At 36.3% G+C, this 13,622-nt stretch overlaps 1 long non-coding RNA gene across 1 annotated transcript; it reads left to right on the top strand.

Moving 5' to 3' along the window:
• The first annotated feature begins 9,123 nt into the window (after positions 1 to 9,123).
• Positions 9,124 to 9,986, top strand: LOC137640495 (uncharacterized). The gene is made up of 2 exons (XR_011044366.1): positions 9,124 to 9,519; positions 9,773 to 9,986. It is a non-coding gene; the product is annotated as an uncharacterized lncRNA (long non-coding RNA).
• Positions 9,987 to 13,622: the final 3,636 nt, after the last annotated feature.

Here is a 13,622-nt window from a genome sequence, read left to right as displayed (position 1 = left end):
ACACTGTTGCCAGATGGGTTAGTCTAAATATCCCCAAAACTCGTAATAAAAAAATCCCCAAAAATGTCCAAAAATTCCCATTTCCACAAATATATTTTCTTCTGATCACGTAGGCTTTACCAATATAGAAATTACTCACTATTCTTCATATAAGCGCAAGTAAACTAATTGCAACAATTTAAATGTTTACTCATCTTTGTTTCTTCTTCATAGAAATTTGTACAGAATATCCCCCTCAGACACCCAAAATCCCCAAATCTAGGAATAAATTCCCATATCTGGCAACACTGACTGAATTTCTTGCTTTTCTGCTTCGTTTTGGTCATTATTGAAAACTATATTACCTAGATGGCAGCACAGCAATATAGAGTATTTACCATTTGGTTTATGCTGTGCTAAATAACATGAAATTACATAAGAATTAACCACAAATTATGCGTAGCAGGGTACATTACCTTTAAAGTTTGAACCACTGTTGCTTAAGCTATTTTTACAAAATCATAGGAGCTGCTGAAAGAAAAAAAATCTGTGAGCTGAAAAGATTATCTGGAAAAAATCTGTTGTCAAAATTGACATTGAATTAGATATACATTATATGAACAACTTGCCTTGATCAACATAAATATTTCCAAGGTTTAATAAAAAAAAGAACACGGAGCTGTGTTTTTAGTATATTTCTATACCATTTAAGGCTAGCAAGATATCCTTTTTTTATATAGCAAAATAAGAATTTGATAGGTTTGATTTTATTACAGCACTTGCACAGTTGTAAACACTGTTCGAAAAAAGGAAATTGAAGTAATTGATGATTGATAGAAAATGAAAGCTGGCATTGTAAATTTTCTAGCTCGTGTATTTCTTATAAAAAATACAAGACTATATCGTATTTTGAAGTTGGAAACAAGAGCTTTCGTCTGATATACTCAAATCACAAGTAAAACAAATATTGCTAATTTTTATCCTAGGTAGCCGTAACCAAACTGACATAATGACTATATACTGTTACGAAGACAGACTTGACAAATATATTGCATTATATCATATATTCTTATATCTTAGAGAAATGTAACTATAAGAGCCCATTCAAGTGCCACATGCGGATGAGATCATGGTGAAGGGCAGATGGAGATGATTTGGGCATGCTCTTCACACTTCCCAAGAAAGATTAGCTAACCAAAGTTCTAACTTAGCTTTGCAAGACACTAAAAGAGTTGGAAGACTCAAGCCTACATGGCTGGGGACAATGAAGCATGAAGTAGTCGATAATGAATAGAGAAGTATTGGTTTAAAAGCTCAGTATATAGAAGACTGGCGAAATCTAACCGAGGCCCGTTGCGTCAATAGGTGTAAGAGGAGATGATGATATCTTATATTACTAATCACAATGTAGCCTAAATCTCATGGAAATGTCCTCTACAATACAATTGGGTACCGGCAGAACTAATCCGCTTGGTGGCTCCATGGTGAAGGGAGACACTAATGTCCAATTCATGTAATCCGCCATAAGTTTGGACGTCGTTGTCACAGAGACTTCAAACTTGGTTCATGTGTGAGTGTATGAAAATCTACCCCACTTAATACATGTTTAGGTCGAAGGTAAAGATCGAGTCCAAGGTCAAGCAAAAGGTCAAATTCCGTTCATCAACCATTTGGCCACAACTTTAGGCTAATCGTAAAGTAATGAAACTTGTGGAGATTTTAAACTGTTATGTAAAGAGCTATTAAGGTCGAAGGTCAGGGTTGACTCCAAGGTCAAGGTCGAGTCCAGGGTCAATGTCGAGTCCATGGTCAAGGTCAAGCAAAAGGTAAAATTCCAGTCATCAACCATTTGGTCACAATTTTAATGATAATTGCAGGGTTTAACTATCATTTAAAAAGCTGGAAATGATTAAATTTTGGAGGGTCAAGGTCAACAGTCAAGGTCACTGCCAAGAAGAATCTCAAATTCACCAAATCAGCTTTAAGTTTGGACATCATTGTCATAGAGACTTCAAACCTGGTTCAAATTTGAGTGTATGAAAATCCACACCAATTAGTACATGGTAAGGTCAAAGGTCGTTCTAATGAGTGCCCCTCTAGTTTGTCTATGGTTTTAAATTATGGCCATAAGGTATGAAGACTAAAATCTCACATACAAAAGTATTCCATAGGGTTAACAATACTACATTGATAAAAAAGATGAAGGGTTTCAATATATATATATATATATATATATATATATATATATATATATATATATATATATATATATATATTTATATATATATATATACATATATATGTATATATATATATATATATATATATATATATATATATATATATATATATATATATATATATATATATATAGCCATGGCTGATGCTCAATATGCAAATCAATACAGTGATAAAACCTTGTTGGAACTAAAAGAACTAAAAGAATTTCTTCGTGAAAGAAGACTTAAAGTATTATTATTATTATTACTATTATAATTATTATTATTTTTATTATTATTACTAATATAATTATCATTATTATTATTGTTATTATTATTACGCCCCTTGTGGCCGCGGCGGCATAAAAACAATTAGAATAGCGCCAACGTATCCCTGCGTGTCGTAAGAGTTGACTAAAAGGGACGGGACGAGGGGGCTTGGAATCCCCTCTCCTGTATTATATTCTGTGAGACATCAAAGAGGTGGAGCTGGGAGGAGAGTGACTGCTCCCTGCACTCTAGTTTTGGGGTGTTTGAACGTGCGTGGATGTAGTACGACAGAGAGTAAAAGATGTGAGATTGGAAGTATGGTTAGGAATACAAGAATGGATATATTGGCTTTGTGTGAGACAAAGATAAAAGGGAAAGGTGAAGTGATGTCTGGTGAAATGTCTGGTAGAGTGTCTGGGATTGAAAGGGGAAGAGCAATAGATGGTGTGGCTTTATTGCTGAGTGAATGGATGACAGGTAAAGTATTGGAATGGAAGGAGATATCATTTAGGTTAATGTGGGTAAGTGTTAGGTTGGGTAGGGAATGTTGGGCTTTTGTCACTGCGTATGGGCCAGGTTGTGAGAAAAGTGAAGAAGAGCGGAATAAGTTCTGGATTGAATTAACTAGGTGTGTAGAAGGACTGAGTAGAAGGAATTATGTAGTTGTCATGGGCGACTTAAATGCTAGAGTGGGCGCTGGAGAGGTAGAAGGTGTCTTTGGGAAGTATGGCGTACCAGGTGAAAATGAGAGTGGTGAGAGACTGGTAGATATGTGTGTTGAGCAGGAGATGGTGATAAGTTCTAGCTTTTTCATAAAGAAAGATAAAAACAAGTATACATGGGTAAGAGTGGCAAATGGAAAAGTGGTAGAAAGGGCGTTAATGGATTATGTGTTGATAACTAAAAGAATGTTTGGAAGATTGAAGGACGTGCACATGTTTAGGGGTATGGCTAACGGTATGTCTGATCATTTTTTAGTGGAAGGAAAATTAGTTGTAGCAAAAGAGTGGGGGAATAGAGTAGGTGGATGTAAAAGGGAGCTAGTGAGGGTTGAAGAGCTAATAAAACCGGGGGTAAAAAGTAAATATCAAGAAATGTTGAAAATGGCATATGACGAAGTGAAAGTAAGAGAAAATGGTAATTTAGAGGAGGAGTGGACGTTAGTAAAAGAAAATTTTGTTGGGATTGCAAGTGATGTGTGTGGCAAGAAGTTTGTTGGAGGCAGCATGAGGAAGGGCAGTGAATGGTGGAATGAAGGAGTGAAGGTAAAAATGGAAGAGAAAAAGAGGGCTTTTGAAGAATGGCTGCAGAGTAATAGTGTAGAGAAGTATGAAAGATATAGAGAGAAAAATGTGGAAGTAAAGCGCAAGGTAAGTGAAGCAAAGAAGGCAGCTGACCTGAGGTGGGGTCAGGGATTAGGTCATTCATATGAAGAGAATAAGAAGAAGTTTTGGAAAGAAGTGAAGAGAGTAAGGAAGGCTGGTTCAAGAATTGAAGAGAGAGTGAAAGATGGAAATGGAAGGTTGTTAAAAGATGAGGAGGCAAGGAAAAGGTGGGCGGAGTATTTTGAAAGTTTACTGAATGTTGAGGATAATAGGGAGGCAGATATAATTGCTGTTGCAGGTGTTGAGGTGCCGGTGATGGGACATGAGAATGTGGGAGAGATTACAAGAGAGGAAGTGAGGAGAGCACTAGATGAAACGAGAGTAGGAAAAGCATCTGGTATGGATGGTGTGAGAGCTGAGATGTTAAAATAAGGGGATGTGACTGTACTTGAATGGTTGGTGAGATTGTTCAATATTTGTTTTGTGTTGTCAATGGTACCAGTAGATTAGGTTTGTGCGTATATTTTACCACTATATAAGGGTAAGGGAGATGTGCATGAGTGTTGTAATTCAAGGGGTATTAGTTTGTTGAGTGTAGTTGGAAAAGTGTATGGTAGAGTACTGATTAATAGGATTAAGGAAAAAATAGAGAATGCAATCTTAGAAGTACAGAGTGGTTTTAGAAGAGGTAGCGGTTGTATGAATCAGATTTTTACAATTAGGCAGATATGCGAGAAATATTTAGCAAAAGATAAGGAGATGTATGTTGCATTTATGGATCTGGAGAAAGCATATGATAGAGTTGATAGGGAAGCAATGTGGAATGTGATGAGGTTAAATGGAGTTGGTGGAAGGTTGTTGCAAACAGTGAAAAGTTTCTACAAAGGTAGTAAAGCATGTGTTAAGATAGGAAATGAAGTGAGCAATTGGTTTCCGGTGAGAGTGGGGCTGAGACAGGGATGTGTGAATGACCATGAATGGGAGGTAAATCAGTAGTTGTTTGCGGATGATACTGTACTGGCTTCAGACGAGGAAGAGAAACTTGGCCGATTAGTGACAGAATTTGGAAAGGTGTGTGAGAGAAGGAAGTTAAGAATAAGGTCATGAGATGTACGAGAAGGGAAGGTGGTGCGAGGTTGAATGTCATGTTGAATGGAGAGTTACTTGAGGAGGTGGATCAGTTTAAGTACTTGGGGTCTGTTGTTGCAGCAAATGGTGGAGTGGAAGCAGATGTACGTCAGAGAGTGAATGAAGGTTGCAAAGTGTTGGAGCAGTTAAGGGAGTAGTAGAAAATAAAGAGGGTTGGGCATGAATGTAAAAAGAGTTCTGTATGAGAAAGTGATTGTACCAACTGTGATGTATGGATTGGAGTTGTGGGGAATGAAAGTGACGGAGAGACAGAAATTGAATGTGTTTGAAATGAAGTGTCTAAGGAGTCTGGCTGGTGTATCTCGAGTAGATAGGGTTAGGAACGAAGTAGTGAGGGTGAGAATGGGTGTAAGAAATGAGTTAGCAGCTAGAGTGGATATGAATGTGTTGAGGTGGTTTAGCCATGTTGAGAGAATGGAAAATGGCTGTCTGCTAAAGAAGGTGATGAATGTAAGAGTTGATGGGAGAAGTACAAGAGGAAGGCCAAGGTTTGGGTGGATGGATGGAGTGAAGGAAGCTCTGGGTGATAGGAGGATAGATGCGAGAGAGGCAAAGAGCGTGCTAGAAATAGGAATGAATGGTGAGCGATTGTGACGCAGTTCCAGTAGGCCCTGCTGCTTCCTCCGGTGCTTTGTATGACCGCGGAGGTAGCAGCAGTTGGGGATTCAGCGTTATGAAGCTTCATCTGTGGTGGATAACGGGGGAGGGTGGGCTGTGCCACCCTAGCAGTACCAGCTGAACTCGGTTGAGTCCCTTGTCAGGCTGTGAGGAAGGTAGAGAGGAGAGGTCCCCTTTTTTGTTTCATTTGTTTGATGTCGGCTACCCCCTAAAATTGGGGGAAGTGCCTTGGTATATGTATGTATGTATTATTATTACAAGCTAGGATGCAACCCTAGTTGAAAAAGCTGAATGCAATATGCACAAGGGCTCCAACAAGGAAAATAGCCCAGTGAGGAAAGGAAACAAGGAAATAAACTACAAGAGAAGTAACGAACAACCAAAATATAACATCTTGAGAACAGCTACAACATTAAATTGGATCTTTCATAAATTAATTATAAAAAATTAAAAGACAAGAGGAAGAGAAGCAATAGAATAGCAAGCTGGAGTGTATGCTCGGGCAGGTAAGGAGAAAGACTGGGTGGAACGATAAGGGAGCATTTTACATTGCAACGTGTAGCAAAAGCATAATTTTACCCTCTGTCTATTTTTTTTTTTTTTTACATATCTTAGACAAATTACATTGGCTTAGATGTACAGTCAAATGTCCTTTCGTCTCCGGTCCCCTACTGTCACCCCCAATATCTAAAAATTCCAGAACTTCAGGTGTAGAAGAGTTTGGTAGTTAGGAGCAAAGACAATACACGAAAGATGGGAAGCTCCAGCCACAGCCGCATCGGCCGCATACAAATTAGTACCTGGCATGAAATGAAGATGGCGGTAGCATTGCACCTCCCTACATCGTCTGTTTGTTTACAAAGCGGGGCATTCAATTTCAATCATGAGAGGGCGTACCCATCATCACCCGTGTTTGTGGTTCGCAATAGGACGAAAAATGATTTTCCCCATCCGATTTTTCATGCTTTTCCTCAGAATAAAGAAAGGTAATAAAATCATTACATCTGTTACAAAGTACATGATGACTTTTAGAGAAAATGAAGAAATAAAATAGACCAAAGCAAAATTGAATGTCAGTGCAGTGTTATTCCGAAATAAATATTGGAAAATATTTACAATACGGTGGACGCCTGTAAGCGGAAAGAAAATATATTTATATGTGATTTTCGACTAGAAAATAAATGGTATTTTTTTACTTATGGAAATTAATTGCTTTCAACATAAAATATAGGTTTTTCTGTTATATTATGATATGATTTGAATGATTTTGAGGTTTATTTCCATCGCAAATGAATACTTATCCTTCCACCACCGTTCCCCCTATAGATAACAATCTAGGGGAACCTCCTTGGGAAGTGGGGTTTAGGGTGGGGGAGACAAAGTAGGTAAAAACAGGGCCAAATGGAGGAAAAAACCTAAATGTAACACTCAAACATATAAAACTGGACTGGTATACAGGTATACTGAATTCAAAATACATAAAAACACTGGAAATGGGAAAACCCGAGCCAAGATTTTTACATTAGAAAATGGCATACAAATGCACTATATGACCAGTTACTGCACGTTATATTGTAGTTGTGCACTAACCTAACCTAACCTAACGTTTTTCTTGATTTGTATAAGAACTAGGTTACCTTATTAATATCCATAACTAAAATAATACCAAAAATATTCTTGCCATTTGAAACCCCAACAACCAACCTAACCTTCCTGGTAGTGTACATCAGTAGCCTAATCATGTCAACAGTAAACTTAACCATATCAGCAGTACCGTAACCATGCCAACAGTTACTTAACCATGTCAACGGTAATTTGCAATGGATATGAAGTTATTTTGCAAAACATATCAAAATCAATTAGGAAAACTATATTTTCTTGTCATTTAGAGGCGTCAATTGTATTTCAAATAAATACCTTAAAGTTATATTTGCATATCTTGAAAATCTCTAGAAATATGAAATAAACCTACCAATTCCTATCACTGTCATACAATTCGTGAATATTGGGTCTCCATGCCTTTTCCAGATAGGCTACTCACAGCAACTTTGATATACTGTATATATACTGTAGTTACGTTATATTCTCAGCAGCTTACCCTTGGGTTGTAGTTATAAATGTTTACCTTAATTTTTCATTAATAAGCAACTATTTAGCAAACCAAAATTGTTTCATCAGGAAGGATGGATCTTGTGGGAGCATTCATATGGGAGAGTATTATTAGGTTACCTAAGTTAGAGTGTTTTACTTTAATTTCAAGTTCACTAACCTTTTAATCTATGATTTAATTTTCCTATATGTATGGATAAAACCATTCAAAAAAAAAAAAAAAAAAAAAAAAAGAATTACATGCAAACCAGCATATCTGCTCCCACAAGATCCATTCTTACCGATTCATCTATGTTTCTGCATTATAGCGCCCATAATTGTTCAATTTTTAAAATGAAATCTTGTAATTGGTACCAACACCCCACATAGTATTCCAAAGTAAATTTACCATTTGGCAGCAAATGTCCGCAGTAATTCAGTAGTAATAAATTGGCAAAACAAGTTGTGAAAACCTATGATATTTGCTTATACTGTACATGATACAAAAAGAAACATGGTTCAAGTCAATTAGAATAATCGTTTCAAATTTTTATAGGAATGTGCATGCTTCTTGCAGAAATGGCATTTTACTAGAAAATACCAGGCAGAAGTGTTGGTTACATTACCTTCCTAAAAGGGTGCCAATAGGTTCTGACTTGATCAAGAGCTTAATAAATAATCATAAAATTTAATAAACTGTATTCATTCCTCTAGGTTCTTAGATTTGTCTGATACATATGTATTGTTCTATGTACAGTATATAATAATTTAGGAATAAGTACCTAAATATCAGATATATAATTATTAAGAAATACTATATATATTGTAACTTCCCTTAGACATGGATTTCAACTTCCCTCAAATGACAAATGATGAATTGCCACCCTGCTTCATAATATCTATGTCTATGTATTTGCAGATGCCTACAGTGGATTAGAGTTGTCAACATTAAATGTCTTCTTGATAAAAGTACAAAATATGTAAACAACTGTTGTAGAGTATGCAGTCTTCACTTTTCCTGCAAGAGCTATGTGACTCCTGATTCCTCAAGACAATAAAAATGCATGTCCAGATCAAAATCTTGCAGGTGTGGATGAATATGGCATTGCTATAATATTGTGTTAAATATATTGTTTTTATCTTTTCTTTTCAACTTCAGAATCCTTGTATTCTCGTTTTCTTTATCTTGTTAAATATATTGTTTTTATCTTTTCTTAACAACTTCAGAATCCTTGTATTCTCGTTTTCTTTATCTTGTTTATTTTTAGTACGAAAAAAGTACTTTGACTTTTTTCATAATCCTTGGTTTTCAACTCTCTCGGAAAATAAAAAGATCTCAAATGTAACTTTAAATAACTTTAATAATTATTTAATACCTGTAAATACTTTGTGTGCTGGCATTTGAGACCATTTCATAGTATTTAGCCCTACTTGAATTAGTTAACGAAGTTAACGAGTAATGGTAAGAATTTTTACCAAGCAGTATCTGCCTAACCCTCCAAGGAAGCAGTTCTCTTGACTAAAGGAAAATGGATTAACTCGACCTTTGTTAGAAACTTGCCAACTAATGTGTGATCATTACTAATGAACTCTTTTCACTTGAAGGACTTTTATTGCTGTGAAATAATGAAGTGCTAAGTACCACCAGTTTCACCAAAGTGCAATGGAGAGACGAGGGCATGATTCTCCAAGGGAGTGAGTTTTCAGAGGAACCATATAATGAATTGTGTAGCAGCATGGAAGAGAGGCCAAGACGGGGATTCTATTTCCCTACCATAGTCTTTGGCATCCACCACATACTGCTGGATTACTTCAGAGGGATTCAACTCCGTGGATTTATATCGAGCAAGCAGGCGCTTGATAACTTTGAGGTAGGTCTTGGTAAATGTTGGCACACTTTACGAGATTTAAAGTTATGGAATGAATAATTTTAGCTCTGAGTCATTAATCCCGTAAAAAATAAAACTTGTAACCAGAAAGAATTTACTCTTGTTAATATTTTGCTTTGCCATTTATCATATCTTTTGAGATCTTTTTATTGAATCTTACTCTGAACTTTAAGTCGCTTGCATAGGCAATAATTCCATGTACAATTTTCTGATAGACGTATCATATCTTTTATAGGCTATGCACAGTGGCATCATGGTAATGGTATTGCTCGACGAATCTTATAAACTTTTCACTGGTTATAAGCGATTCGGAGTGTGGAGGTTAGGTAACTAGTGCCAGAGTTACCTAGATATCGGGGCAGCATCAAGTGTCATTAATATTAATTTATATTCTGCATAATATTATGCTTTAAATTTATTGTATGTTCAATAATAAATTCAATGTTCACTTTGATGTTTGTTTTCTCACCATTTTTTACAACCTTCATATAAGTTTTTTTCCGAATAAATATAAAGATGTTATATACTGTAATTTATTTTATCATACATTTTTATAGTTCAGTATTATGGACTGAAAATGTTAGTTATACTAGTAACTCTTTCTCACTTTCACAGGTAATCCAAATGATACATCTGCAGCCCCAGCAATAACATACAACTCTGAGTGCAGTACTGCAACATTTGAAAGCATTTTTGAAAAATCTGGCACAGGTACAGTTCAGTTTGTAGTTTTGAAATCTAATTGTTTTGGTTGAATGATTTCTCTCTGGTTTGTTTCCTATTTGATTTGTGATGTCAATTTTTATTTGCTTTTTATGGAAATTAAGTTAAACCTAGATTTTTGCTTATACAGTATTCTGTAAAATACAGCATTGCATTTGTTATAAAAGGATACATTACTTTTACTACTTTGTTGTTGTACTTTTCTTAGTTTTATTAAAAAATATAGCTTAACCTTTGTCTAATCAGCATGCAAGTTAAGTCTGCTTTTTCATTTTGATTTCATATTATTGGTTTTGATTATCCCATGCTTTGTTTGCTATTTAAATTCTGATATATGCATGTTTTGTTTGCATGACTTGTATGACTATTGCATGCAAATGAAGCATGTGCCATTTCTTTTACTTTGTTTATGTTCTTTGCAAGAACATTTGTGTACAGTCGCTCAGGTATGTACAGTATACAATCATAAGCACAAGCCCCAAAAAAGGAAAATAATTACTGTATACTATATTGGTTTAAGGGGTAACAATAGTATTAGGAGAGAGCCAAAAATAAGAAAGGAAGAAGAAGAGTGAAGAGAAATTCTTCACATATACAACATAATTATAATTTGGATTATTTGCCGAAAATATTATGATACTGATTAGTTGATGGTGAATTACTTTGAAACAAAATGTCTCCTTCCCCGTAACAGCTCTAAAAACCTATTCTGCCATATCCCTCACTTTATGCCTTTAGAATCCCTCTCCTTCAATATACATACATACATACATACATACATATACACACACACATACATATACACACACACATATATATATATATATATATATATATTGTATATATATGTATATATATACATATATATATATATATATATATATATGTGTGTGTGTGTGTATATATATATATATATATATATATATATATATATATATATATATATATAGTGGAGAATTTTTAATTAATTAAGTGTTGCTCCAGGACAGTCTCCCTACGTCGGTTACCTAAAGATCAACAGGGGAGAATAAGGAGCACTAACACTCAGGGCACAAACACCCTGCTAATAACTTTACTGACGTAGTTCATTAACCAGCACTCTTAAATGCAAAAAAAGGGAAATTGTACTCTGCCCAGAGGCCGGAGAACTCCACACATGAAATACAAGTAATTTAATGGCCTACTCTAGCTTTGTCAGGTCTAAGGTCATATACACTCTCAGGCTCTGTTTCGACTCCGTCCCAGGGACCCCAGTGAGATGCTGGACAGGAATATTACATTAAGTAATTATTGAGACAAAACAAAAATGGGAGCAGTGATGTAAAGTAAAAGTTAATGATATGGATCTTTACCTTTGAAGCAGATAGATTCAATAATAAATCACTCACTAACACACCTTTTTTTTTTGTTACTTACACCTTTCAAAATATCGGATATACTGTCCCGAGATTAAATCATAATAGACAATCAAATAAATGAGGGAGTAAAAATTTATTATACAAATTTACATTAAAGTAAATGGACATCTGAACAAACACAAAATGTAACAGAAATGCAAATATGGTTGGTTAGATACGTGGTCTTCTGCAAAGATTAATAATTGAACTTGGGGTGGACACGTGGCCTGGTGATCCCGAGACTGCTTGTCTCAAAAGTAAAAATTATATACAACAAAAATATACACACAAACCGAGATATGTAATAGCCAGTTAACATAATCAAGTTAAAATTAGTCTAAGCTAAAAAATGGTGGAATAAGTGGTCACGTTTTTGTACCTGTACTCCTTGGAATACCGTCCTTGTCCTGAAATGGCTGTTGACCGGATCGTTGCACATTTTGCACTTTGCACCCTTGATTGGCTCACCCCTAGAATCCTCACTTTTGGCAAATAGGGACTCCCAGGCTCGAGTCCTTCACTATCTTCAGCCGCAGGTTCTGGTGTGAGTCTAGTTTTGGGAAGGGGGGGGGGGGTGTGAGCCAGAGGTGCACAGATTAACTGACTAAGTAGGTAAGCCGGTCACTGCTCGAGCACGAATGGGGCGATGACAAGGTCGTGAGGGCTCACCTGGCTTCACCTTTCATGACAGATGAGGGTCATGATGCGCAGGGTAGCCCAGTGGAGGTGCCATATCGGGACTTTAGGACAGGGCAATATATTGTTGTAAGGAGTGCATAGGAGGCAGGATTTTGTCCAAAATACTCAGAAAAATCTTGCTGCTCTAAGGGAGGTTATATATACAATAATCCTACCTATTCTGGCTTGCTAAAAAATGAATGAGTTAATGATCAATTAGCAATGGGCTGGTGCGATGGGCAAACATCTTAAAATTAACAAACCTTAATTGGTATTGAGAAATAAAAGCTGCTTTCAAGTTAGCAGTATTAAGATAATATTCAAAATCAGTTTAATATTTTATCTCGAGACAGGTAGTTTAAGGAAAGAACCAACATACGCCAGTGCTGTGCGTATCTACGCTGTGACATCACGAGCATGGCGTACGCTATTGCCAACAGGTTTAGTTGATTTGAATTAGTTTTCCCGATGTTTCGGTAAAGAAAACTAAATGTAGGAAAGGACGTTTAAGGGGTAGCTACAGTATTAGAAAAAGAGGGCTTTTGAAGAATGGCTGCAGAGTAATAGTATAGAGAAGTATGAAAAATATAGAGAGCAAAAGGTGGAAGTAAAGCGCAAGGTACGTGAGGCAAAGAGGGCAGCTGACCTGAGGTGGGGTCAGGGACTGGGACAGTCATATGAAGAGAATAAGAAGAAGTTTTGGAAAGAAGTGAAGAGAGTAAGGAAGGCCGGCGCAAGAATTGAAGAGACAGTGAAAGATGGAAATGGAAGGTTGTTAAAAGGAGAGGAGGCAAGGAAAAGGTGGGTGGAATATTTTGAAAGTTTGCTGAATGTTGAGGATGATAGGGAGGCAGATATAATTGCGGTTCCAGGTGTTGAGGTGCCAGTGATGGGAGATGAGAATGAGAGAGAGATTACAATAGAGGAAGTGAGGAGAGCACTAGATGAAACGAGAGTAGGAAAAGCATCGGGTATGGATGGTGTGAAAGCTGAGATGTTGAAGGAAGGTGGTGTGACTGTACTTGAATGGTTGGTGAGATTGTTTAATGTGTGTTTTGTGTTGTCAATGGTACCAGTAGATTGGGTCTGTGCATGTATTGTACCACTATATAAGGGTAAGGGAGATATGCATGAGTGTTGTAATTCAAGAGGTATTAGTTTGTTGAGTGTAGTTGGAAAAGTGTATGGTAGAATACTGATTAATAGGATTAAGGATAAAACAGAGAATGCAATCTTGGAAGTACAGGGTGGTTTTAGAAGAGGTAGGGGTTGTATGAATCAGATTTT

Source organism: Palaemon carinicauda, chromosome 5, assembly GCF_036898095.1.
Source record: "Palaemon carinicauda isolate YSFRI2023 chromosome 5, ASM3689809v2, whole genome shotgun sequence".
In the NCBI taxonomy this organism is placed as follows: Eukaryota; Metazoa; Arthropoda; class Malacostraca; order Decapoda; family Palaemonidae; genus Palaemon; species Palaemon carinicauda.
Note: the sequence above shows the minus strand (reverse complement) of the source record. Positions and strands in the feature narration are given on the sequence as shown.